Source organism: Equus asinus, chromosome 22 (assembly GCF_041296235.1).
Source record: "Equus asinus isolate D_3611 breed Donkey chromosome 22, EquAss-T2T_v2, whole genome shotgun sequence".
In the NCBI taxonomy this organism is placed as follows: Eukaryota; Metazoa; Chordata; class Mammalia; order Perissodactyla; family Equidae; genus Equus; species Equus asinus.
The window spans coordinates 68,342,918-68,370,447 of NC_091811.1; the positions used below are offsets into that span (position 1 = coordinate 68,342,918).

Consider the following 27,530-nt stretch of genomic DNA (forward strand, 5'->3'; position numbering starts at 1 on the left):
TGAACGCAAAACAGAGGCACTGGGCAGGAGAGAGCCCCAGACCGAAGGCAGAGTGTCTGGAGGGCTGAGCTGAGATCTGCCGCATCTGCGGCTGACAGAGTGAAGAGTGGGAGAGGGCTCCCCACTTGCAGACAATCCAGGCGTGGCTGGAGGGGACGTTGTCTGTGGTCAGCAACTACCAACGGGAATCCCAGGAGTCAAGTAGCAAGGAGGAGCACCCTCACTGGAGAAACGGACGACGGGACTCTGAGCATGGGGTGAGGAACATCTGGAGTGCTGCCTCTCCGTCCTGGCTGCAGCCTGAACCACATTTCATGGGAGCTCTTAGAATATCATGGTATCAGGCCCTCACTCCCATAGACGGACGTAATGGGTCTGGGGTGGAGTTGAGCAGTGTGTGTGTGAGTGTGTGAGTGTGTGTGTGTGCGTTTTACTCTGCTTTAACAAAGTTTCTCAGGGGGTTTTACTGTGGAGCTGGCACTGAGAACCACTGGTCTGGGTTAGTTGTAACTCCGAGAACCAACGTGTTTAACCGTCATAACTCGGTGCGTTTAACTGCCATAAGTAGGGTCATCCCTTCTTTAGGCCAATCCCATTCCCAGGCAGTTACCCCTCCTAAAGAAGTTAATGCACATGCGCTATTGATTCCACTGTGCCCTAAGCTGAGCGCCTCCTTGGGCCTGGGCAACAGGGCCCTGAGCTTGGGCCCTGCATTTCCTCTTTCTTTTAAGTATCTTCCTCAAAATTTTCCAGTCCTCATCCAGTGCTTTGGACTCAAAGCTGGACAAGGATCTGTGTGGGCCCTGGTCCCCATTTCTACTTTTTGGGGCACTTTTCAACACTATACCCCTCGACACTCCCTATTCAACCAGAGAGGTTGACCAGATGCCCTGAAGGGCTCTGGAATCTGGACCCTTGGGGTCATCTTGGGAGCCCATGGGTGGCTCCAGTTCCAAGAGGACACACTGGTGATCAGACGGCTCCATGGGTCAGCGGCCACCTTCCCTCCTTGTAATCATGTGAAACTGGGCCACGAGAATGATGCTGACACATCATTTGGGGTGACTCCAATTGTTTATAAGCAGGGGCCACACCCCCTGGGGTCATCCTGGCCAAGAGAATATTAACTCATTTCCTTGAACTAAATCCTTGCATCTGCACAGGGTCCCCTACAGTTTTTCCTTTCCCCAACTTCCCCCAAACAGAACTCCTTCTGGTACCTTGTTCTTGGCAGAGTCTGGAATTCTTGCCTCTAAATTCCAGTGTCCTTAGGATTGAGGAGCCAGTATCAGCTGATAACCATCTGGGATGCCAGCCGCACACAAAGACCTTCCAGGTACTGGTGATTTAAGTCCCAATACTTGCCTGTCTTGAGTCCTAGATACCCAGGATCCTGAATTCACTATAAACAAATTGGCTAATGATACTTCCATACTTTTCTCTCCCCTCTGACCGCTTCAGCTGCTTTCTCCCACATAAGCTGATGTCCCAAATTCAGTCTTAAGCACATGTCCCCTGCCTTTGTTCCTGTGTTCAGACTTACCCGTGCATCTTAATCGTGGATCTGCTTACATTCTGGCTCTGACCTTCCCCAGTCTGCACTGATTGTCCCTATCAAAGACCACTAATTCTGATAGATGTTGCAAAATTCTTGCTGGAGCAAGAACCAGCATCAGAGTGTGGACAGTCTAAGGTTTGCAGATGTAGGTAGTAAAGGAAAAAATAAAATAACCGATTTTTGCTGAAATAACTGATATTTGCTGGAGTTTTGGCCCAAGACGATGATGATGGCAGCTAACATTTATTAGGCATTTACTCAAAAATGATTTCTGACACTAAAAAACCTTAGTATTTACTGAGTGCTTACCATATTCCAAGTGCATCAACCCTATGAGCTGGGCATTTTATCGCTATCCCTGGAATAGAGGGAACTAAGGCAAAGAGAGGCTGAGGAACCCGCCCATGATCACACAGCCGGGCGGGAGCAGCAGAGGAGGAGACCAGGGCTGTCTGACACAGGGCCTTGTCTGAGGGCCCCTCACAATCCTGCCTCCTAAGGAGTCTTACCTAAAAAGGCAACTTTCTCGTCTAACACTTAACGCCGAAAAAATCCTGAATGTTTGAAAGATGGGGTTACCTTTGTCTACTTAAATATGCAAACCCTTAGGGTCAGTGAGGATTCTCAATAAAGAAAGAGTCTAGTCATCCACGCAGAAAAAGCGAGAAAGAATTGTGCATTTAACTCAGAAAATTTCTGATAAACATCATTTCTATTATTATTGTAGAGATGTTTAAGATATATATTAACCACCTATTCTCTATTTTAAATATTACACTCATTTGCACGTCAGATGATTTACTGTCCTGGCAACTAACGCCTGTTTAAAACAGGGCTCCCAGCCGCTATCCTGGCAGGACTTCCTTCTGACAGAGAAGTTCAAGAGGGATGTTGAGGCATATTCCCATCTTCCTTCTTCCCTTATGCTGTCCTCCCAGCTGAACCCGGAGTTAATCAAAATTCATCTAAATTCTCAGATCCAGCGACTTACTTTTCCGAGTCTGAAAGCCTGACATCGGTCTTTCCATTCACAGTCACACGTCCGGTGTGACGCAGACCCTCTCCGTGACTTATTCATGTCCTTTAAGGATTCACGACAGTTCCCGTTACCGAAGAGTCAGCTAGGAGTTTGTTATTTTTGCAATCTAGAAAATGCTATAATGGAACATTTAATCAGACTGAAGGAGCAGAGTTTCACCAAAGAACACTCTGATAGATTTCTGATGATGTCATTTGTTTAGGAACATGATTCAGCACAAAAATCACTTGGGACATCCTACAGAGAACAAGAAAATGAGCCGTTTCCCTCACATGGCACACCGTGCCAACAGGCTATCATCTTCTCACTGCTGACACCTGACGGTTGAACAAAGCGTCTAAATATGTAGTTGATTATTTCTAAATTAATATAGAATTTGTATTATTTTATGAAGTTTCAAGAAATCTGGTGGATGTTTTTTCGAGTCGTTTTGATTGATGTTTCGTTTGAGAAGGAGGCTTTTACACACGCCGGGCCCTGGTCCACACTCGGATAGGCTGGCAGCAGCTCAAATCCGACTTTGGTGGAGTTTCTAAGACCTTCCTTGCTCTAAAAGCAAATGCACTCTGTGTCTCCTACTGCCCTCTACTGGCTGGAGCAAGAGGTGCTGGCTAGACTGGACTTGGTAATTCAGGAACCGAGTGTCTGCTTCCAGTAATGGATGTGCGAGGCGCTCCACTCCGCACAGGTTACCCTCCAGGACAGTGTGATTATAGGACTTGACAACAAGACTAACTGGCCCACCATGTAGTGGGGTGGTGTGGGAAGCCCCTGAAATACTGCTCGGGATGAAGCCACAGCAGAACACCTGCAGGGGCCAGGTTTCACCTCACGACAGCCTCCTGAGCTTGCAGACAAGCGTGGCAGCTAAGCCCCACACAAATGCGGTCTCAAATTCCACGTCTGCCAACACCCCACGCCGCTTCTCCTTTGTGCAACTAAAGCAGGTGGGAGTGCGGTGCTGCTGCCACCAGGTTACTTCTCCCCAGGACTCCTCCCCGCCTCCCCAGGTTAAAAGAAAAGTCTGTGGGAACTACTCCTCATTCATAGGGGGATGCCACTAAATGTTTTTCAACATTGATAAAACTGGAAACAGAGGAGATTACAGAGAGGTAACAATCAGGAAAATAAAGGTAGAAATAATTTAAAAGTGGCTACCTGGGCCGGCCCAGTGGCACAGCGGTTAAGCGTGCACATTCTGCTTCGGCAGCCCGGGGTTCGCTGGTTTGGATCCCGGGTGTGGACATGGCACCGCTTGTCAAGCCATGCTGTGGTAGGCGTCCCACATACAAAGTGGAGGAAGACGGGCATGGATGTTAGCTCAGGGCCAGTCTTCCTCAGCAAAAAGAGGAGGACTGGCGGCAGATGTTAGCTCAGGGCTAATCTTCCTCAAAAAAAAAAGAGGCTACCTAATGGAAGTGGGGCTGGAAATGGGGTGAGAAGGGAGACAGGAGACTTTTCCTTGATTTTGGACTCTTTTCTTTTGTATTGCTTGATTTCTTTTACATGTGCATGAGTTAATTTTATAATTATCTTTATAAACTTTCAAGCCTTTCATAAACAGTATAGTTCAGAGACACCTGAAGACTGATTTCTGTGCCGGGGAAGGGTACGGCACTATGGTGGGTATATGAGTTAGGGTAGGCTGGCTGCTGTATACACCAACTCCTTAGGAGTTCATTTCTCTCTCAGAGCAAGGAAGCTCCAGGCAGTGAGGTGGGGCTGGGGCAGTGGGAGGAGGGGGCGGGGGAGATGCCATGTTGTGTGTGGTCGTGCAAGGAGCCAGGCTGGCAGAGGCACTACTACCATCAGCAGGTGGTTTCACAGGTCACCCGAGAATCAACACTGAGCCAGCAGAGGGGAGAAAACACGGAGAGGAAGGCGTGGGAGGATGCTGTGGCCAGGCCTGGGGATGGGGCCAATCACTTCTGCTCACATTCCATTGGGTGGATCTCAGGCAGTTGCCACACCTCGCTGCAAGGGAGGCTGGGAATTAGGGCCAGCAGAGCGCCCAGGAGGGAGAGAACGTGGATTTCTGGTTAGCAGATAGCAGTCTGTCACAGAGACAGCCATATTTACTTCTAGGGTCTCTGATTTGGAAACCCACAGTCAGGTTGAATGATACTAGGATAAAACCCTTATCCCAAAGAAGGGATGGAGACAATGGTTTCTGACACATCCCTCAGCCCACCTCCTCAGCTGAAGTCAGACAGTTCCCATGCTCACTGCCAGGTTCCACAGGGAGGGCCCCTGTGACTTTCGGCTCTTCTGCCGAAAACCTCTCCGAGGTTTTTCTGAAGCCACAGGAGTTCCTTCACCCGTTGTGCAGGACAGCCCAAAAGTACAGGGGAATTAACGCCCTGGGGCAAACCTGACCCAGTGGTGGGCAGAGTAGATGGGCCCCAGGGCACATCCCACATGGGTTTTCAGCAAGTTTCCAGCAGAGTTGAGCCCCAGTCACCGTGGTGGTAGCCAGCCCACTAAGGCACCACTCTCTCTGCTGGTCACTCTGCCTGTCGCTCTCTCTCCCTCCCCCCAAATAAACTATCAGAACTCAAGTCCTTGTCCCAGGCTCTGTTTTGGGGAAGAACGGCCCAAATTAAGACAGAAGAGTTAAATGCTTCCCCTGGCTTCTCAAGAAAGGGAGCTCTAGGAATTTAAGAGCCCTCCCTGAGGAAGGATGGAGGAAGGGTTTGTCCCCTGTCGGAGGATCCTAGGCTGGAATGTGCAGAAGGTTTTGCTGGATGCTTGAAAGTGTGCTTACCAGATACCTGCTCGACTCCCAAACACCTGCTACCATTCTCTAACAGAGGGAATTGTACACTTGACAGAGTAAGACCCCTTTGGGAACTGCAAGAGCCACCTAGTCTAGTGATTTGTTTTCAAGAAACAGAAACCTCTTCAAGGAGGCTTTTATAGTTAAATAGTTGAAGCAGTTTCATTACGAGAAGACAGGGGCCTTCCAAGGAACTCAGTCGCAGTAAGGATAGTCAGGCCATATGGTACCCAGAAATCATCAGGCACCTTTTCTCTGACTCTCTGTGACAGCATGTTCTCTCAACTCTACTTTATGTCCATGAACAGTCTCTGAAGTCTGGCTTCTTGGCAAGGCTCTTAGTTTCTGCTCCTCCATAGCACCATATTTCGTGTGGCTTTGCATCAAAATTGCACCAACTCTGGCTCTAACACTGAACAACCATAATCCGGCGCCTACCTCTTTAACTGGGGCTTGGTCTGTGTGAGGTTGGGGGGATGGTGGTCAAACTAGAAAAGGAAGAGGGACGTGGCAGGAGCGGCGAGGTGGATGTACGTTTGAGGTGGAAACTTTGGGGCAGAGTGATCACAGCAGAAGGGATCAAATTAGTTCTCTAAAGATCAAAGCGAGTTAGGACGGGAGCCGGTGAAGGTCTGCGGTGTGAGTGTGTCTAAGATGGAAGGCAGAGTTAAGGCTGGGGCCGGATGGTGCAGGGAACTGAGACGAGTTATGGCACAAATTAGAGAGCAGAGGCGTCATGCCAAGAAATCTATGCATATATGGCTACAAGTAATAGAATGCCTGAGTGTGGCTTAAACAATATGAATATTTAATTCTGTCACATAAGAAACCTTGAGATAGGCTAACAAAGGAGCTCAAAGGTGGCGGGGCTCTGGGCTGGCTTCTCTGTCATTCTCTGGGTTTTAACCTACAGGTCAGAGCTCGACAGCAGCAGCACCAAATATCGTGAACTCCCACATGCAAGGCAGGGGGTTTCTCTGAAAGTCTCCCTTTCATGAAGGACAGACACCCTCCCTGGAGGTCCACAACATACTTTCCTCAGGTCCCAGTGCTCAGAGCAGGGTTTCATACTTAGTCTCTATCCAATCACTTGCAAAGGGAGATTCCATGAGAGCAGGGACTTTACCTGTTATTAGTCATTGCTGTATTCTCAGAACTGAGAATACCTTTGGCACATAGTAAGTACTTAATAAACATTTGCTAAACAAATGAGAGGAATATAGCATGACCACGATTGGCTTGGATCAATCTGTGACTCATTTCCTGCGGCGGGGGCCAGAGTCCACCTTCTCTGACCACATTGCTGCTCCATAACGATACCCCATTTGGCTTTGGCCCCTGCTTTATACTATGCACAAAAATTATCACAAGATGGATCACACAACTAAATGAAAAAGGTAAAACAATAAAATCTCTAGAAGAAAACAGAAGCATTTGCCAATGACTATGCGGATCTTTGGATGTGTCAACTTAACTAGGCTACAGGCCTCAGTCATTCAGTCAGACACTAATCTAGGTGGTGCATGAAGGTATTTTGAATGTGATTAAAGTTGACTTTAGGTAAGGTACATACCCTAGGGAATCTGGATGGGCCTGGTTCAATCAGTGGAAGCCCTCAAGAGCAGAGTGTGTCTTCCCTGATGCAGAAGAAATTCCACCTGTGGATGGCAGCTTCAGCCCATGCCAAAAGTTCCATCCTGTCCTTCCTGACAGCCTGCCCTACAGATTTTGAACTTGCCTAGCAGGCCCCCACAATCACATAAGACAATTCCTTGCAACAATCTCTTAATATGTATATCCCAGTGGTTCTGCTTCTCTAGCTGAAACCTGATTGATACCATGACATTGGCGCAGGCAAAAATTTTTTAACCAGGACTCAAAAAGCACTGCTATAAAAACTTGATAAGTTGGACTTCATTAAAGTTATTTCATTAGAATATACCATTAAGAGAATAAAAAGACAAATCACACAATGGAGAAGTTATTCACAGTACATATTTCTGACAAAAGACATGTTAGGAATACGTAAATTACTCCTACAAATCAATAAGAAAAAAATGAAGAACTCACCTAAAAGCGGATATAAGACTTGAGCAGGCATTTCACAAAATAAGACATCCAAACATCCATTAAGCATATGAAGATGTGCTCAGTGTCATTACTCATTAGGGAAATGCAAGTTAAAACCACAATGAAATACCACTAGACACCAACCAGAATGGCTAAAATTAAGAGGATCAACAGCGCAAATGATGACAAGGATGTGGATGAACTGGGATTCTTATGCATTGCTGATGGAAATATAAATAGTATAACCATTTTGTAAGCAAATTTGCAGTTTCTGCTAAAGCTAAATGTAGCTGACCCCGTGATAGCAATTCCAGTTCTAGGAATTTACCCAAGAGAAATGGGTATATATGTTCACAAAGGATGTGCATAAGAATGTTCATCACAGCTGTATTCATGTTAGCCAAACTGGAAACCACTCAATGCCCATCAACGGAAGAATAGATAAATTGTGGTATATGCATAAAATAGAATACTACAAAGCAGTTAGAAACAACATACAGTGATGAATGTCAATTATTTCTCAATAAAACTGGGTGGGGAAAGAATATAGCTATGAGCTAAAAAGAAAAGAAAAAAACAAACTACTGGTACATGCAACAACATGATGAATCTCATAGATATTAAGCTAAGTGAAAGAAGCCACATTTAAAAGAATGCATATTGTATGGTTCCACTTATACAAAGTTTAAGAACAGGCAAAACTAGTCAATGACAACAGAAGTGAGGATAGTGATTACCTCCCGTTGGGTTGGGATGCAGACTGGGAAGAAGCAAGAGGGACTCTTGTGAGGTGCTGGAAGTTTTCTTTATCCTGATCTAGGTGGTGATGACACAAGGGGATACATATGCAATAATTCATCAGGCTATGCATTTAGGACTGGTGCTTTTGGGGTACACTTATTATCCCTGTAAAAGTTTAAAAAAAACATTAGGGGGTTCTATTTCCAAGGAAGTATTGGGTAAACATGGACAGCATCTACCACACCCACTCCAGGGGTCTGAGAACAGAGGTTCCTGGTCTTCCTACCTACCTCAAGGGCATGCCCGCCGAGCCTGAGGAGGAGGGTCTGAGAAGCACTGTCTCAGGACGTCACCTGGGAGGCTGGTGGAGTTGGAGTCCTGGGAGCTCAGTCAACCCTCCACTGATCGTTACCTGGGTTGGTGCAGTGGTGTGCAAAAGGAACGCGGACAGATCAGACGGGATCTCCTCAAATGTAACCCTATTGCCTAAAATTCACTTTCATGAACGTTGTGGGATGCCAGAACCAATGAAGAAGATGGATCTGGGCACATAATTATTTATGGTAAGCACAGATATGCACAAATCTCAGCTGACCTGCGAGGCCTCCTTCCTGCCAGTATCATCCTAAGACTACACTGACATTTGTAGTTCCAAGGTCTTCACTGGTTGGTACCCAGGAATATCTCCTCACATATCTCATTTGGTTAGAAGGCTTAAATTAAACAAAGCATCAGGTGAAGGACTTGCTGCTGTCAAAACTATTCAAAGCCTGTTCTAAATGACCTCCTCCAAAATGCAGACCCACCCAGTTGTTAAACATTCCATTTAAACTTCATGCTTAGGGGCTGGCCCTGTGGCCGAGTGCTTAAGTTCACGCGCTCTGCTTTGGCACCCGAGGTTCGCTGGTTCGGATCCTGGGTGCAGACCCAGCACCGCTCATCTGGTCACCCGGCCATGCTGAGGTGGCGTCCCGCGTAGCAGAACTAGAAGGACCTATAACTATGTACGGGGGTGCGGTGGGGAGTGGAGAGTGGGTTGGGGAGGGAAAAGAAAAAGAGGAAGATTAGCAACAGGTGTTAGCTCAGGGCCAAAAAACTTTATGCCTATTTCTTCCTTAAAATATGTCAGACTGAGGATTTCTGGACCAATATTTTATAGAAGATTCAATAAAGTTGCAAGCACAGACACTATACTACTACCTAATGGAAAAAATTATCAAGAATAACATAACAGATTGTTAGTGGCCTCACATTATTGGAATTAAATGGGCATAACTTAAAATTTTTAATAAATGAACTATAGAGTTGATTTTTCCTGCTTGTTTTTAATTTACTTCTCCTCTGCCTTTACCCCTGGACGAGAATGAACGACTCTGGGTTAAGCTTCCTGAGCACAGTATTAACTCCTATCTATTGGTTCTTACACAAAAGCTGCATTTGAATATCTTAGCAAGAATCTGTATCTGTCTTCTGACAGATCTGTCTCCAGGAAACCAGATAGCTATATTGAGGGGCTTAAAGCAGGACTATGAGCTCCCTCCTTCCCACATGTTTTAGCTGTTCTTCGAGTGACAAAAAAACACTTGGTGACCGGGCTGCATCGTCCCTGCTGGAGACATGAACCAGGACTGGCTTCAACATTACTCAAAACTGGACTTTTCATGGGAGCATTCTACAGTTTTCACTGTCTCTGATGAGTGATTGGTAAAAGCTTCTTTGAAAATCTTGCATGCTAAGTCCCTCCTCTACATTCTATGATACAAAGACTTGGGGAACTTGAATCTGTTCACTTATTGAAGGCCCAGAGTAGGCCTTCAGGACAATCCTGCTTGGTTCCAGGTTCTCCCTGAGCGGCCCTTTGAAGTGAGGACGGTGGGCAGGTGGTATTTTGCAAGATGGCTACAACAATATTTCTGGTCCCACATGCTCTTGCAAACCCTGCTGCTTCCCCATCAATATCTCCTGGAGTCTATGTTCTTTCTTCTTGACCCTGGGCAGAACTTTGTGCATGCGTCAATGAATAGAATGTGGTAGAAATGACAGTGTGTGACTTCCAAGTCTAGGTCAAGGAGGCAGATGACTTCCACCTGCTTCTCTTTCTCTCTCTCTCTCTCTTCCTGAGCCACCATGTCAGAAGTCCAGCTCTCCTGAAGCCATGCTGTGTGAGAGACCGTGTGCCGAAACTACACTGAGACTGAGTAGCCCGAAGAGCCCAGCTGTTCCTGCCCCGGCTGACTGAGTCTTCTCAGCCTCGCACCAGACGTGTGCGTGAGCAGGACTGCAGATGACTCCAGACCCAGTCACGAGAAAAGCTGAGCGAGAACCGCCTTGTTGAGCCCAGTCAACCCCCATAACCATGAGAAATAATTATAATGACCACTGTTGTTTTAAGCCACGAGGTTTTAAGACAGTTTGCTAGGTAGCAACAGACAACCAGAAGAGAGGGCTAGCGAGTCACCCACCCGGAAGAGGTTTTGGTAAGATGCCTCAATCTTCATAAAAGCTTGTAAAAAAATCTCCTTTGATAGCTGTAGTATACGTTTCCACTCTAAATGAACACAATAGAACAACGTCCCTTCAGGCCTCGAGAGAAGACAGAACTCCAATGACCTGCTCCCAACCCTTATGAAAAGTCTGGTTCCAGGAGGCGATCTTAACGGAGAATTGTCTGAAGGACTTGCACTCATCTGGATTTTCTAGATGTATTCTCTGAGTCAGCCAAAATTTTAGAAAGTTTCAGTGTTAAACCATATTTCCTTGGTCTCCGATAAAATCGCTTTCAATGAGTTGCGCTATGGGACGGGCCTCAGGTTTCACCTGTGAGATGATATTAGAAAAGCCCTGTTGGATTTGCTGTAAGAACATCGTTGAGGACTGTGTTTACATCACTCAGTCTCCAGGTACAGAGCCCCATACCAGAGATTTATTTTAGAGCTAAGCTCCAGTAAAAGCGTGAGAAACTAGAATGCTTTGCCTTTGTAGTCCAGAGAACTAAGGCTGGCCTTCATTTTTTCAGCGGAAAACAAATCTGAATCTGTGGCTCAGATACTTATATGGAGCCCTATTGCCTGCATAACTCTTTCTCTCCGCTGACTTGTTTTTGTCTAATGTATGTTTCTAACGATCCTGGCTTCATTTATTATTTATATTTTCTATTTGATCATACGTATGCTTATAAGCTTTTCCAAATCCCTTGTGAAAGAAGACATAATGGAAATAAAGTGAGAAGTAAATGAACGTATAAGTAAATTACCCTTCTGAGACATCACCAGATTGTTGGCCTCCCACAGGTCTGGTCTGATGATTAATCCATTTTTCCCAAATATGGATTAAGCATCTGCTCTGAGCCAGACACTGTATTAGGGAGGGTCTGAGCTAAAGAGATTTTTTTTAGAAATCACAGTCCTTGCCCTCAGGGAAATGGGATGGATGCCTGAGGGTGGTCCAGAAGTTAGGGGCCCAGCTGTATTAGGTGGTGATCTCAAATAGTGAGCTCTGTGAGGTTCCATGGTCACAGCAAAGCCACAGCTCCCAGTATTCTTCATAAATAAGCCGGGGGTGGGGACAGGGGTGAAGGTAGATATTAGATGAACCTGCACTTTGGGTTCCTAGCCAGGAACTTTCGCGGGCTACCATCTTAAAAACTCCCTCCAGTTCTGGACAAATTGTTGGCAAAACTTGCCCCTGAGACCTGCACTGCCCCTCCTGTGCTGACCAATCCATTAATCCCCCGTGAGACCGACACTCATAACTCTGGTCTGTGACTTGGCTGCTCATTCTGCTTCTGGACTGATTCTCTGACTCCTGCTCAGGTCATCCGCAATCTTCCTTTGTGCAGTTGGGTAGCCTTTTACGCCTGTCGCTCAGGACACAGCAAGGCCCTCCAGCCCTGCAGGCTCTCAGCTTCCCCTGCCATGGGTGACAACAGACCCAGTCTGCCTTGTCAACCTGAACCTTCGCCTTCTAAGCCACCTCACTATTTCCAACAGCGTTTCGTCAACGCTTCTGTTCAGTCTCTGTCCTTCTTTGCTGGTGTTTGCCAGCAGGGGGCTCTGTACTCTTGTCTCCGGGGGTCCCCCCCACAGCTTGGGCTATTTTGCCCTCTTTTTCTAAGACAGCTGCCCCTCTCAACCCTAATATTGACAAATGTAGTTACTAATCCTATTACCCTGGAATCTAAATTCCAAAAAAGATGCTTGATTTGCTAACGCAAATATTCATAAATACTTTAAAATTAAATATTAAATCCCTTCTGGCTTCTCAAAATGCCAGGTTCTGGGTACTTAAAAACGGAAATAAGTCGTCCTTCTACAGGCCCTTGTCTACGGAGTTTTAACAAACCGTAGTACTCTGAGCTAAATTCAAATAGGTGTAAATTGCTTTTTTGAAATATTCATAAGCTGTCTTCCATTTACCTAATAAGAGATATGTGACCTCAGCTAATTTCCCTGGCAAATAACTCATTGGAAAGTGTGAGTACTCTTTCTGGCAAATAGTCCTCATGGCTGCCATTTGTTCTCAACAAAACATAAAAAGGAAAAGAGAGTCCCCCTTTTGCATGTAGGAAAATCATTTAGGGGTGACTGGTAATTGACCACATCACCAGCCACTGAGCACTCTTTGTTTAATGATTACTTGAAGTGTCGATGCTACAGAATGAAACCACATTTAGGTGATGATGGCCCCGTGACTGCAACATAACTGTGAAGGTGGAGGTATCCCTCATCAACGTGGCACGTTTTGTCTCCTGCTCTCGCCCTCCATTAACAGCGTCCACCCTCCTTCTCCCCAATACTTTGTCAAAGAAATATCCACCTCTAAGAACTATCCCCAAAAACCCCCACAACTTTTCACATCAGTTTGGCTGCTGTTTTGAAGGATACCAGTCAAAAAGATATAATTTTGCATCCTGCTGTCCACCTGGTTGGGTGTGTCAGGTACGTCTTAGAGCAATACCTCCACGCTGTGCTTCTACAGAGAATAATCAAAGCAGATTTTATACACAACTCACTGCATTTCTCTACCCAGAACACATTCTTTCACAGCAGCTGGTTCCACATCTGCTACTTACCCATACCTTTAAGCACCACATTACCCCTTGCAACTGGCCAGTAGCTGTAGAAGCCATAAGCCACTAGACAAAGCCTGCAGGAAATCCACCTGTCTGCCAAAACGCACTATGCGGTTATTGCTACTGAACACCAAGGAAATATATTGAGCAGAGGACATAATCTAGTTATTTTTCTTACGGAAACATATCACCTGCCCATGTTAAAACTGAGATGACCAGCACTGGGGTTCCTCGAGCTCTTGAAAAACATTGACCTCACAGCCTACTCTATCAGTCAGAATGCTTTGTATTACAAGTGACAGAAAATCCAGCGTAAAGCAGTTGAAACAACTAAGTCAAATTGTTAGCTCATGACTCATAACTCCAAGATTCAGACTGAAGGCTGGCTGGGAGAAGCTTGAACCTGCAGCACAAACCATGTCATTAAGGACTGGGTTTCTCTCCATCTGTCCACTCAGTGTTGGCTTCATCCCCTGTCTCTACACCAAGGCCCTCGGGTAGTTCTAGAATCCTCCCATGAGAACAAAACGACAGCAGCAGTTCCAGCACATTCCATCACACCACACCATCCAGGCAGATGCAAGTAGTTCCTGAAGAGCTGAGAGGATTTCCTAGAAGTCTCAGCAAACATTCCTTGCATCTCATCAACTGTGACTAGCACACATGACCAACCCTGAACAAATAACTGAGACCTACAAAATGAGATTGGAGCTAGGGTGGTTGTCTCCAAAGAAAATCAAGATGGGGGGCTGGCCCCGTGGCCGAGTGGTGAAGTTCACATGTACTGCTTTGGCGGCCCAGGGTTTCACCATTTCGGATCCTGGGCACAGACCTAGTACTGCTCATCAAGGCATCAAGCTGAGGCTGTGTCTCACATAGAAGAACTAGAAGGACCTACAACTAGAATCTACAACTATTTACTGGGGGGCTATGGGGAGAAGAAGAAGAAGAAAAAGACTGGCAATAGATGTTAGCTTAGGGCCAATATTTAAAAAAAGAAACAAATCAAGATGAGGAATGGATTTTGGGTAGTGGAAACAATGTCCACAAAATCTTCTTATCCCTGTGCATTTACCCCGTCTTTCCCAATTCCCCATGCTGCCTGACGCCAGGGAAAGAAAACTGTGCTCGTCTGAACTGATGCAATTCCTCTGTTTTCAACCAGTTTCCTTGGGTTATTTCATCTACTGCCGAGGCCTTAAACACCATCCACATGAGGATGCCTCTTGAGGCAGTACCTTCAAGCTGGACCATTCTCCTGAATGTTAAAGAGATATGCTCAACTCTACTAGATAGCGGCATTTGTTTTACTCAAAAGCATTTGAAACTCTTATTCTTGAAAAAGAATTCTTATCTTTTAGAAATACATGCTAAAGTATTTACAGAAGAAATGATATGATATTTGGGATTTGCTTCAAAATACTCCAGTGGAGAGAAGGGATTGTGGGTTTAGCTGAAATCAGATAGATGAAATGGTAGTTGTTGAAGCTACAGGTGAGTTCACATGAAGCTATTATACTATTCTTTCAACTTTTGTATATGTTTGACACTTTTCATGAGAAATTTCCTAAAGCACCTGAAACTCGACATGTTTGTGAAAGTTAGATAGATTCAGCCACACAGATAGGCTTAAAATAATAAGTCAAGTGCTGCATCTCGATGTCGTGGTCAACGACAGACCACATGCACAACCGTGGTCCCATATAATCTTATAATCTAATCTTATAATCTAATCTGTGCCTTAGAGCCTAGGTGTGTAGTAGGCTGTGCCATCTAGGTCTATGTACCTACACTCTGTGATGTTCATAAAAATAACGAAATCGATTAACGAGCCATTTCTCAGAATGCGTCGCTATCACTAAGTGACACGCGACTGCACTGGCTTTACAGGAGAAAGGATGTCTCTCTTTCCTGTGAAAGTCAGCTGTGTCGCTCCGCAGCGTCAGGCCCGAGTTCTTCCATCTCGTTGCTCCGCCATCCACAGGGTGCTCTCTTGGTGTACACGGTCCCACATGGCTCAAGGTCATATCACATTTTGACCAGCAAGAAGGAAAAGAGGAAGGGGTATGCTACTCCTTGAAGAGTGCCACCCAGAAGCCACAAATATCACCGCTACTCTGATCCCATTACCCAGGACTTAATCACGCGAGTCCTCTAGCTGCAAGCAAGGCTGGGAAGTATACAGCCTTTCTGGGCAGCCACACGCCAAGCTGAAGACTCTGTTGTTGTTGTTGTTTTTTTTAACAATCTCCATTCTTTCGGGGGGGTGAGGAGGGGGGAGATTGGCCGTGAGCCAACATGTGTTGCCAATCCTCCCCCCTCTGCCTAAGGAAGACTGTAGTCGAGCTGACATCTGTACCAATCCTCCTCCACTCTGTATGTGGACGCCTGCCACAGTATGGCCTGATGAGCAGTGCGCAGGTCCAGGCCTGGGATCCAAACCTGCAAACATCAGGCTGTCAAAGCAGAGCATGAGAACTTAACCATTACACCACTGGGCTCACCCCTTTTCCTTTTTTTTTTCGGTGAGGAAGATTGTCCCTGAGCTAACATCTGTGCCAATCTTCCTCTATTTTGTATGTGGGATGCCACCACATCATGGCTTGAGGAGCAGTGTGTAGGTCTGCACCCAGGATCTGAACACTCAGCCATTGAAGCAGAGCACACAAATTACGCCACCAGGCTGGCCAAGACTTCTAATACTAAGAAAGAAGAGTTATTGAGGGGCCACTAACGGTCTCTGGCCTATTCTGCCCTGTAGCCACCCCAATATCCACATGCACCCTTCCTCCACACATTTGTTTCCTCCCTGGGGTCAGAAACCACCAAAGTCCCATCCAGTTTCTGCATCCTGCTAAATCACAATCTCTGGACGTCCACATATAATTCCTTATGGTCTGGCAGCCTATAAACTAGAAGACAAGTTCCTTGCCTCCAATCTTTCTGCTATAAGTTGTAGAGCAGGAATGGGATAGCCAATATATTTTTTTAAAACAATCTACTTGAAAAAGAGACGAATGGGGAAGACCCAGGTGCCTGTGGTCCACAGCAGTCACCAAACCCAGCAGGGCAGTCATTGCAGTGTCCCTGCCCTGGGACTGGAGTAAATTCCCAGGTTATCCCACTTGGCGTTGCTATTCTTGCTGCCTGGGAGTGGGTGGGCGGGGGAGGTGGGAACCTCTCCCTTGAATCCTTCTCCCTTCCTCTCCATGACCCTAGGTGTTGTCCTATGGGAGGGTCTTCCTGTCCATACTTCTCTGTGGCCAGATCTGAAGTGGGCTTTGCAGAACGTATCCTCCTTGGGGCTGTTTAGTTTTCAAAAGGGACGTCTGTGGTACAGGCTTGGTGGCCTCCATGCAAGCAACCACACAGCCAAAGGTTTCCTCTAGACATCTTTTAAGTCCGAGGACTGATCTTTTATGGAGAAGGCATGGAAACAGACTCTCCACTGTAGCCTCCAGGAAGGGGCGCAGGCCTGGCAACACCCCGCTTCCAGGCAGTGAGACCCGCGTCAGACGTCTGACCTCCAGAACTGTGAGATGATAAGTCTGCGTTGTTTTCAGCCACTGGGTTTGTGGTAACTTATTCCAGCAGCCACGGGAAACCAACACAGGGCCCTCCTCCTTGTGAACATAGGGAAGCTGTGACACCACCGAACCCATGGAAGCAAGTAAGGTGAGGGGGGTGAGGAGGAGCCTGTGGGTGACAGTGCTGTTCCTGACTCTGAACCCACTCCTTGCACCATATGGAGGTAAATGCAAGAAAGCCAGCAGAAACAGGCCCAGACTGCAGACTCTGCATCAAATCTCTCTTCTGTTCCTGGCTTTTCAAGTCCTGGCACAATTCTCTGACTTCTAATGTCTGCCTTTGCCCCTCCCCCTCAGTCTGCAGATCCAGCTCCTCATGTGGCCCCATGCTGGGCCTGCTCCCTTGATTCCTGGGACATCACAGCTTCAGGCAACGGGGCCTTCCCAGCAGTCCTCAGGAAGAAGAGAAGCAGAGATTCAGGGAAGAACAATGTTGCGAATCGGGGATCATGTTACCAAAGACTTAGCATCAAATAAATCCTAGATTTGCCCCATTAAATAACGAAAAAGCAAAGAAGCAACTAGAAAAGGCTGTAACACCTAAAAATTGTAAGAAGCTGCTGAAATCTTATAAAACAGAAGCCACTGTCTTATCCACATAGATTTCCTAAGAAGATTGACTGTACTATGAAGGACGTAATCAGCAATTCAATTCAACATTATTAAATCATAAATTTGACTTACCCAGGGCAAATATGCTCATTGTATAAGTATTAATTACTAATTAGACATTCAATTAATGCCTTGCTGATGACTTCCTTGAATTTAGAATAACTTTGGGGGAAAATCTAGGGGACTTAAGTCTCATTAAAATAATTACTCTGGGGCTGGCCCCAAGGTGTAGTGGTTAAGTTCACACACTCTGCCTCAGTGGCTGGGGTTCACGGATTTGGATCCTGGGCAAGGACCTACACCACTCGTCAAGCCACACTGTGGCGTTGACCCACATATAAAATAGAGGAAGATTGGCACAGATGTTAGCTCAGGGCTAATCTTCCTCAAGCAAAAAAAGGAAGATTGGCAACGGATGCTGTCTCAGTGAATCTTCCTAACCAAAAAAAATTACTCTGACAAGTGATTATTGTTGCAGCATCTATAAGTGAAAAATTGTGAACAACTTAAATATTCAACAATAGAGTAATAAGCTAAGTCAGTTATGCACAGACATAAAATATTATTTGATCATTCAAATTTATCTTTATGAAAAAAATCTCAATAACATGAGAAATTGCTTATTTTATAGTAAGTGAAAAAAGCAAGATGGAAAATGATACACAGTATTATTTCAACTTTGTGAGAATGTGCATTGAGAAATGTCAGTGCACAGTTACACAATGGATAATATATATGCATTCAAGCGATACGGAGGAATATTTATTGATACAGATTTTTACATTATATCCTTGGGTGAAAGGGGGGCATATATTACAATGCCATTTTTTTAAAAAGATGTATATTTATACATTTGCATCAAAATATCTGGAAAGATATGTGTGAAATGGTAATAGGATTAGCTCTGAGTATAAGGCTAATTTTTATTTTCCCCTTTTTACTTTTAGGCATTGTCAAAATTTTTCCATAATTATCATATATTAATTTTCTATGGCATAAAAAACTACACAGCTATTTCCAGTCATGGAAAAAGCAAAGGAAAATATTCAAAGAAAATATCCAAAATGTTAACAGTAGTTGCCTCTACACAGTGATTTCTCTTCTACCCTGTACTTTTTCATGCATTCCTACATTTCTTTAAAGGATCTATTCCTATCTTTATTTTTATTAGTGGCTAAGTTCTCTTTTACCCGATCTTAATAGAGCCATGCTCTCTGTGGTTCAGCCAGTATTTCCTGCTGCTCCTTTCGTATCCCTTCATTTTCAACCCTCCTGCAAGTCTTTGCTTAGCTATGTCTTCTGGACGATTTCAACATCAAATTGATTCTGATAATCTTTTTTTTTTTTTGAGGAAGATTAGCCCTGACCTAACTGCTGCCAATCCTCCTCTTTTTGCTGAGGAAGACTGGCCCTGAGCCAACATTGTGCCCATCTTCCTCTACTTTATATGTGGGACGCCTACCACAGCATGGCTTAGCCAAGTGGTGCCATGTCTGCACCTGGCATCTGAACCAGTGAACCCCAGGCCGCTGAAGTGGAACATGTGCACTTAACCGCTGTACCATCGGGCCAGCCCCTAACCTAAGTCTTTTAATTGGTGAGTGTAGTTGGAGATGCACTGGTTGTGTTCTGATGTATTTGGACATACTCTATCATCCTATTTTGTGTTTTCTATTTATACTTCTATTTTTCTTTCTTTTCTCCTTTCCTGGTTCCAGTTAGATTAGCAAAAATTTCTTTTTTCACCTGGTGTGAAGGCTATATATCATGTCTCTCTGATTTTGGAGGTTACCTTTAATTTTTTGAATAATGTATTTAACATATATAACAGTATAACATATAATTTTTTTCTAACAACATCTGAAGTTATTTAATAGCTCTATCATACTCCAGAACAGAGCTTTAGCACAGGCTATCTCTGTCTATTCTACTCTCTTTATCATGCTGGCTTTTGCCTACATATTTATTGCCTCTTGGTTGCAATATGGTTGCCATAAGGTCATTAGGTACCAAGTTTACATTCAAGGCTGAAAAAAGGGAGAGGACAGGGAGAAAGTTTATATCTATCCTACGTACGAAGAAAGCAAACACTTTTCTCCTGTGCTCCTAGCAGAATTCCAACGAGGTTGCACTGGCCAGAACCAGGTCACAATGCTGTCCTAGCTGCAAAGGAAGCGAGGAAAACTAAGGCAACAGTGTTTCCCAGTAGATCAGGATTCCATTCCCACTTCAGGCAAAATTCAAAAATGGTTCTTAAGGAGGGAACAAAATGCATCCGTTCTAACTATGACCTAGAGTAAGTCACTTTCCCCCACTGTGAAATTAGTACTTGCATAGATTATCTTTGCTGGTGATGTAAGTGATGAAGGCCTGGGTCAGGATAATAGTACAACAGAAAGTATTTGAGAAATATTTAAAGGAAAATTCGAGGTTTGAGACTGAATGAGCCCAGGCTTTTCCACAATTTGCATTTTTTTTCACTTTTTTTTAAAGATGGGCACCTGAGATAAAATCTGTTGCCAATCTTCTTTTTTGTTTCTTCTTCTCCCCAAAGCCCCCCGGTACATAGTTGTATATTCTAGTTGCAGGTCCTTCTAGTTCTGCTGTGTGGGATGCCACCTCAGCACGGCTTGACGAGCGGGGCTAGGTCCACACCTAGGACCCAAACCCGTGACCCCTGGGCCACCGAAGTGGAGTGCATGAACTTAACCACTCAGCCACAGGGCCAGCCCCTCCTTTCATTCTTTTCAACACTACCTAGTAAACCCCTATATTTCAGTCCCAATTACTTTTGCCTGTTTATTCAAAGATTTGTATAGTGGGACCAACACTGCTCTACCACCAACCTATTTAGGTTTAGGTTTTCTCTTCTGTAAAAAAAGGGGGGACTTGGATTCATAGATCCTTCTCAGTTCTGAAATTTGTTGATTCTTTTTACCGATTAAATTAAGTCAAGATTCATTGAATACCTTATACAACTAAGGCATTTTTCCAGATGCTATGGGAATATAAAGATGAGTAAAATGTGTTCCTTGACCTCAAGGAATTCACAGAATAGTAAGTGTGATAGAAGGGTTTATCCTCCTCCTCCTTCTCCTCATCACCTACGTTCTTTTCTTCAGCTCTGCTTGCTTCCAAGGCCAATCTTAATGCTGTTGGAGGCTAGTGCAGAGAGTTTGTAACTTGATCTAGGTAGTTCCATTCCTGGCCCCATGTAATCGGGATTGTTTACTGAAGAAGAGAGACCACATACAGAAAAAGGGGTGAGTGGCAGGATTAGCTTAATTTGGGGAGGATCCATGAAAATGAGATGGAGTTTGGGATACAGCAGCTTGCTAGTCAGAACCCATGCTCCATAACAGCTTACCTAGCTCTTGAGATGCAACATTTCTTCTTGACTTTGAGTGACGAGCAGACATTTTTAAAAACTGGTGTAAGTGCTCACTGTTAATTTAATCACTGAATTGGCCTTGTGGAAGGCTTAATCAGAGTTGACTAACACACTGTAATCTCATCACCCTTGAGCTAGAATTTAGAACAAGGCAGGTTCTGATGTAAGCCCAGCCTAGAAAGATCCTTTCTCTGAAGTCCCTGGTCTCCAAAAAGGTGGATTAAATCTTTCTGATCCCACAAGAGAACATATATACGAGGTAACTTTGCTCATTTCTACACTTTCTGTGCTAGATATTCTCCTTTGCCCCTGGGAATCCACTTTCCACCCTTTTCCACCCTGCTCTCTGCCCCAGTGGGTGACCTTCTCGGACCATATCAATGGTACCTCTTTCCCTCTGACTTCCAGTTGGGTTTAACTGATGGGAGGCCCTACTAGGAGGTCTAAGGTCAAGAGAAGAGTAATATCAGGTCTTTGTTTTCCAGGTGCTCTGCACTGTGCCTCCACGGCAGGCCACAGCAGAGTCGGGCACCTGCTCTCACACGTCTCTTCCTGAGTTTTAGTTGCTGACTACTCCTTTGTCCCTTCAGGCTTGCCCTACAGTGCTTCATCATCCTTTATTGGTGTCTCCTAACTCTGCCCACACCCTCATAAATGGTTACTCCATTAAATTCTCCTCCATTTTTCCCGTTGAGTGTGCCATCTCTTTCCTGCTAGGTTGTGACTGACACATCCTCCCAGAGAATGCTAAAGTGATATCTGTGCTTCTAAGGATTACCAACTCCCCCATCCCCCACACTGTACATATACTTTCTAATTTGAGTTGATGCATATAAAGCATTCATCTCAGGGACTGGCACACATTACTCTATGCTCAATAATTGTTGGCCCCTTTCCATTCCTCTCATCCTTAACCTAATGCTCCATTTGAGGTAGATATTATTATCCCCATTTTTTTCAACAGGTCCCATTGAGGTTAAGTAACTCTTGCCCAAAATGGCACAGTTGGGTCAAAATGACACAGTTGGGTCTCAAACCTCTACTTTGCCTTCTTTGGTTTCTGCCTGTTTTCCAAACTTGCTTCTAAACCCTTTTAGTCAATTTTGTGAGTTCACCAATATCCTCACAATATGTTTCCTTATTGTTTATGTCAATTTGAGTCTTGTTTCTTTTACTTGCAGCTGAATGCATCCTAAATGATATATTATGGTGAACCTATGAATTTTCCAATGTTAGACCATTTTTGACCTATAAAAACTACAATTTTATATGGTTCGGTCTAACAGAACTTGGTGACAGAAGTGCAGTGCTTGAAATGTGTGAGTGACCAATTCAAGGAGAGGCAGTGGAGGGTGGGATGCCCCATTTTTCTAGGCGTGCAGCAAGCCTTTCTTATTCAACCATAGCAAAATAGTTGGTTTGACCCACTGTCTCTGAAGGGGAGCATACAAATCTCGTCACTGAGATATGGAAACATATTAGACCACGTACTTTTATATTTTTTATTTAAAAAATTGAAAAATTAAGTTTAACGACTATTTAATATATGAATTGACACTATTGTCCTTACTCAATTCATATGTCAAATGGTTTCATGTCACTCAGGTATGTGGCAGGCATGAATCTAGGTTTTTTGTGGCCTGATACAACCATATTTTGGGAGCTTTCTTAAAGAAAAAGAACAAAAAATTATGAATCCAAAATAAGGAATGAAAGCAAATTGTTATTTAGAAGAAGAAAAGAAACACAGAAATTTCAATTTCATGTGATTTTCTCATAAGGAGAGAAAAAATGGGGGGCTGGCCCCGTGGTCAAGTGGTTAACTTTGCATGCTCTGCTTTGGTGGCCCAGGGTTTTGCCGGTTTGGACTCTGGGTGCAGACATGGTACTGCTCATCAGGCCACGCTGAGGTGGTATCCCACATGCCACAACTAGAAGGACCCACAACTAAAAAAATATATATATACAACTATATACTGGGGGGATTTGGCGAGAAAAAAAAGATTTGCAACAGTTGTTAGCTCAGGTGCCAATCTAAAAAAAAAAAAGAAAGAAAAAATGTGTGGTGAGTTGTTAATTTTATATGCCTCATTATTTAGTGTATTCCTGCCAGTAGAGACTTCCATTTTGACTAGGCATTAATGAGAACCAAATCTTCCACTTATAATTTTGCATGTCTCTTTAGACAAATTCTCTAAAGAACAGTATCTGATTCCATACATTTCGAACTGTTTCTCCTCCACTACCCCCATCCTCCTAGTGCCCAGCATGGTTGGACACACTCAGATCACGATCTGACCTCTGGCCTTGCATCTTCGTGTCCCAGGAGCCAGATGAGTCGGCAGTGTAAAAATATTCCTGGAAAGCATTCCTACATCAGGAAGGCTAACGATAACTTACACATACATCTTTTCCATTAAACCCAAATTAAATGCACCAGCCCACTCAGCTTCCACTTAGATCCCAAAAGATGCCTGCTGCCAGTCCAACACCCATCCAACACGAAGGATGGATGTATGACAGAGGGGAAAGTGGAATGGAAAGGATTAGGGGCCCATGAAAGCGAGGAGCTTTGAATCATTAACTTCTTTCACTTTCTACATAATCCCTCTCACTGAGGGCAATCCTGAGGAAAGAGGGGGATTCCCCCTCCAATGCAGAGGATTCTAAAGGGATTCCTCACACAGGCACTTAATACACTTCACGTGATAGTATATTATGACAGCTGGCAGTTTGAGAGTCCAGTTACATCAACTCATAGATTATATTTTCCAGTTTTAACTAAGCTAACCATCACAAAACGCCTGAGTGTCTTAAAAAGAATCCTAAGAAACCATGGTTCATAACTGATACTAATAATGAAAGTACAAGCGAAATACAAGAAAACGGCAGAGCCAACACTTGTCCACTTCTGGTACGAACTCTTGTCAGCCACATACTGAGATGAAAACAACCAGACTTGACACGAGGAGGCTCAAAAATTTCAAGACGACTATTTGAAATATGGATTTACATCCACTAATGATAATATGAAGCCATTATGATTAGCAAGACATTTAAAAATCTTGTTCATTTCACTCTTTAAAATTTTATATTTGCATGTTTGTTCATGGTATAAAAATGTTCACATGAAATGCCTTAATAAAATATTTACATATTCATATATTATGGGTGCATGTTTAAAAAGGTCATACTGAGAGGAATATTTTAAAAAGATTGGGGACCACAGGGCTAAACTATGGCCTGTGGTCTCTTAGAACCAAAATCATGTTCCTACAGAGATTATGACATTGGCTTATTTGGAGCAAGCCAGAATGACAGCATGTATTAAATACTTATGGATTTGAATCTGCCTCTCCCAACCATCAGGCCTTCGTCTGTGTGCTGCCATCCAATAGGTGGAACGTGTTACACAACCTTTGGGGTGTCTGCTTAGCTCAAAGCAACCGTCTTTCACTGACAATTCTCCACCCTTCCTAACTGACAGAGTAGAATTTGCAAGCCACGTTTTCACTCTGCCACCCCACCCCTAGACAAACTTGATTGGACTAGGAGTAGACTCCGATAAAAACTGAGCTAGTCAGTTGCTTTCTCCTTAGATTTTGTAACTGAAACTAAAACAGCTGGCCATTTTTTGGAATGGTGGTTATCTGAACTCTGGAGCTGAGGACGCCAGTGTCGCACAGCCGCATGCAAGGAAACGGAGAGCAAGTTCTCTATAAAGAGAAGCTGCAGATGTACAGAGAACCTTAGAACATTATTTATCTCCTTTCCAGCCTCTTTGCCACTCTTCTAAAATACTTTGATTTTATATTGTTTATATTCTTGGAGTGATGCAACTGTGGGAAGGGCATCACAGCCAAAGAATGAATGTGGGCAGCCTCTAGAAGATGGAAAAGGCAAGAAAACGGATTCTCCTCTAGAGCCTCCAGGAGTGCCCCGCCAACACCTTGATGTCAGCCCAGTGAGATGCGTCTGGGACTTCCGATCTCCAGAACTGTAAGATGACAAATTTGCATTGTTCCAAGCCACTACATTTGTGGTAATTTGTCATAGCAACAATAGGAAACTAACGCAGGTGGGCTAGCAGGAAGTTCCTCTGCAACATTTAACATACCACCAGCAAGTTCCTCCCAAGGTGCCTTGGACGTTCAATTCTATGTAGATTTGAATAACAGAATTTAAGAACTGAGAGGGATCTTCATGGAGGACTTGAGGTTGGTCTTGTCTAAGTTACTTGGCTCATCAGTTGTCAAGCCAGGACAAGAACCCAAGTCTCCAATCTTTCCTCTACTTACATTAAGGACTATAAGACGTCCAACCAAGAGGCTGGTATGCAGAAGGTACTCAATAAGTGGTAGAGTTTTTTGTCATTGTTGTCATTATTATTACACATTACCCTTTGTAATCTATAATAATATTTCATTTTTTGAACATTGCCAAGTATGGAGGTACCCTGTAACAACATTTTTAAATCATCAAAAGCTAACCAGGTAGTGAGTGAGAAATTAGCTGGCCAAGAAGCAGAAGAGGACAGGGTCCACACATGCAGAGCACTTTTGCCCTGGGGGCATTTCCAGATTCAGAAGCAATCTAGGGAACAAAATATGGAGTCTAGGACCTGTCAAGAGTGGTGACTCTGGTAAACCTGTTTTCAGCTGGTCCTCAGAAGGACAGCACCCTGGAAGGTGGAGTGAACCAGACTAAATCAGTCCCCCCAAGTGCCCAACGCTCTGGATTAGAGTGATCCTGTTTGTTGGCATCCTGAGGCACCGGCCAGAAGAAAATGAAATCCTCTGTGGGGAAAAGAAATCATCATATGTTTCACTAGGGTTTCAAGTGTTTCTGTTACAATGTCCAGCATACAAAGACAGGTGACAACAGGAGCAAGAACCAGCTTAAACAATACACAACAAATAACTAGAACGAAGAACCTACAACAGACCCACTGGGACTCCAGATATTGGACCTATCAGAGACCCAGACTGGGCACCAACGATGCCTACTATATTCAAAGAGATAAAAGCCAAGATTGACAATTTTGGCAAAGAGTTAGCCATTATAAAAATGAATCTAGGGGCCGGCCCTGGGGCCAAGTGGTTAAGTTCGAGTGCTCCACTTCGCCGGCCCAGGGTTTCGACGGTTCGGATCCCGGGATTGGACATGGCACGGCTCATCAGGCCATGCTGAGGCAGCGTCCCACATAGCACAGCTAGAAGGACCTACAACTAGAATATGCAACTATGGACTGGACAGCTTTGGGGAGAAGAAGGGAAAAAAAAGATTGGCAACAGATGTTAGCTCAGGTGCCAATCTTTAAAGAAAAATAATGAATCGAACAGATTTTTAAAAGAATCAAGTACAAATTCTAGAACCTAAAATTCCCTCTCCCCCCCCCCAAAATAGCTCAATACATAAGTTTAACACCATAGAAGAGAGAATTAGTAATCTAGAAAATATAAAAAAAGAGAAGGTAAGAGAAACAGTGGATGGAAAAGATCTGACAGACACCTAATTGGAGTTACAGAAGGAGAGAAGAAAGGGGGGGCAGAAGCAGCATGTGAAGAGGTAACGGCTGAAAATTTCCCAGAACCCATGAAAGGCACTGATCAACACATTCAAGAGGTCCGGTGTATCTCAAGCACCATAAATGAAAAGGAACACGCTCCCAAACATACATAGCACAGGAGCAGAAATCAAACCTACGAGAAGAGCACCTTATAAAGCAGCCAGCGGGAAAACCCCACGGCCCGAAAGCAGCCTTTTCGGGGGCATCCGGTTTAGGGGCGGTGAAGGCACACGGACGGCCTCCACCCTCACGGCTCCTCCCCTCGCCCCGCTCCCGCACTTAACCTCGGGATCACCGCGGGCCCACCCGGACACCGCAGGCTCTCCCTCCGCCAGGATCCTGCAGCATCTCTGCAACGTCCCTTTTGCCGGGGAGGGCAACCCGCCCCCAGGCTCCGCGGTGGACGTGGCATCTGACGGGCCGCTGTTGCGGCGACCCCATCACCCACGGAACACACGCCCTCGCCCCGGATCCTAAGCGGCTCTTTGCTGCCTTGAAGCCCCCGGGAAACAGGGCATCTTATTTCCCAGCGGCACAGCAGCGCGGGGCTCTGCCTGTTAACCCGTCTAACCCTCCCCAACCTCCCTCCTTGCGGGGCCGACGCTGCCGCCGCGACTCTGCAGGTTCCGGATGGAACCGGAGCGGGGGTCACGCGCCCCGGGCCGCGAAGGGCCCGAGGGGGTCCGTGCGTCCGGCCGCCAGGCCCCGGCCCGGCCTCCTGGGGCCCTGCCGTCGCCCCCAGACGCGCTCCAGCTGGCGGCCTAGTTAAGTGAGCGAAGCAGCAAGGCGGGGGGCCTTCCGCCGGCGGACGCCTCGGACCACAGCCGGGCGGGAAACGCGCCGGCCGGCCCCCGCGGCCGCGCCGCCTCGGCCTCGGCTCCCCGCTGCGGGGCGTGCGCCCCCGGCCCGCGCCTTCCGCCGACCCCCGCGCGTCCGGGAGCCTCGCCTGAAGAGCCGCGCTCGGGGCGGAGGCGACCGGGGGGCGGAGACGAGACCCGGCCCGCCGGTCTGAGGGCGCCGCCGGCCGCGCTGAGGGACCGCGACCCGGAGACGTTCGGGCGCGCGCCCCGGAAGCGCCCGCCCGGCCCGCCGAGGCCGCCTCCCCCAGCCCGCCCC

At 45.5% G+C, this 27,530-nt stretch overlaps 1 long non-coding RNA gene across 1 annotated transcript in view; it reads right to left on the reverse strand.

Annotated features, from left to right (window-relative positions):
• Window positions 1–27,455, reverse strand: part of LOC123279885 (uncharacterized) — a 34,042-nt gene extending 6,587 nt beyond the window's left edge. Inside the window, exons 1-4 of the long non-coding RNA XR_011497036.1 lie at window positions 27,361–27,455; window positions 8,475–19,617; window positions 8,181–8,349; window positions 2,550–2,713 (exon numbers count right to left, since the gene is read on the reverse strand). This is a non-coding gene — a long non-coding RNA (uncharacterized lncRNA). The remainder of the gene's footprint in view (window positions 1–2,549; window positions 2,714–8,180; window positions 8,350–8,474; window positions 19,618–27,360) is intronic.
• Window positions 27,456–27,530: the final 75 nt, after the last annotated feature.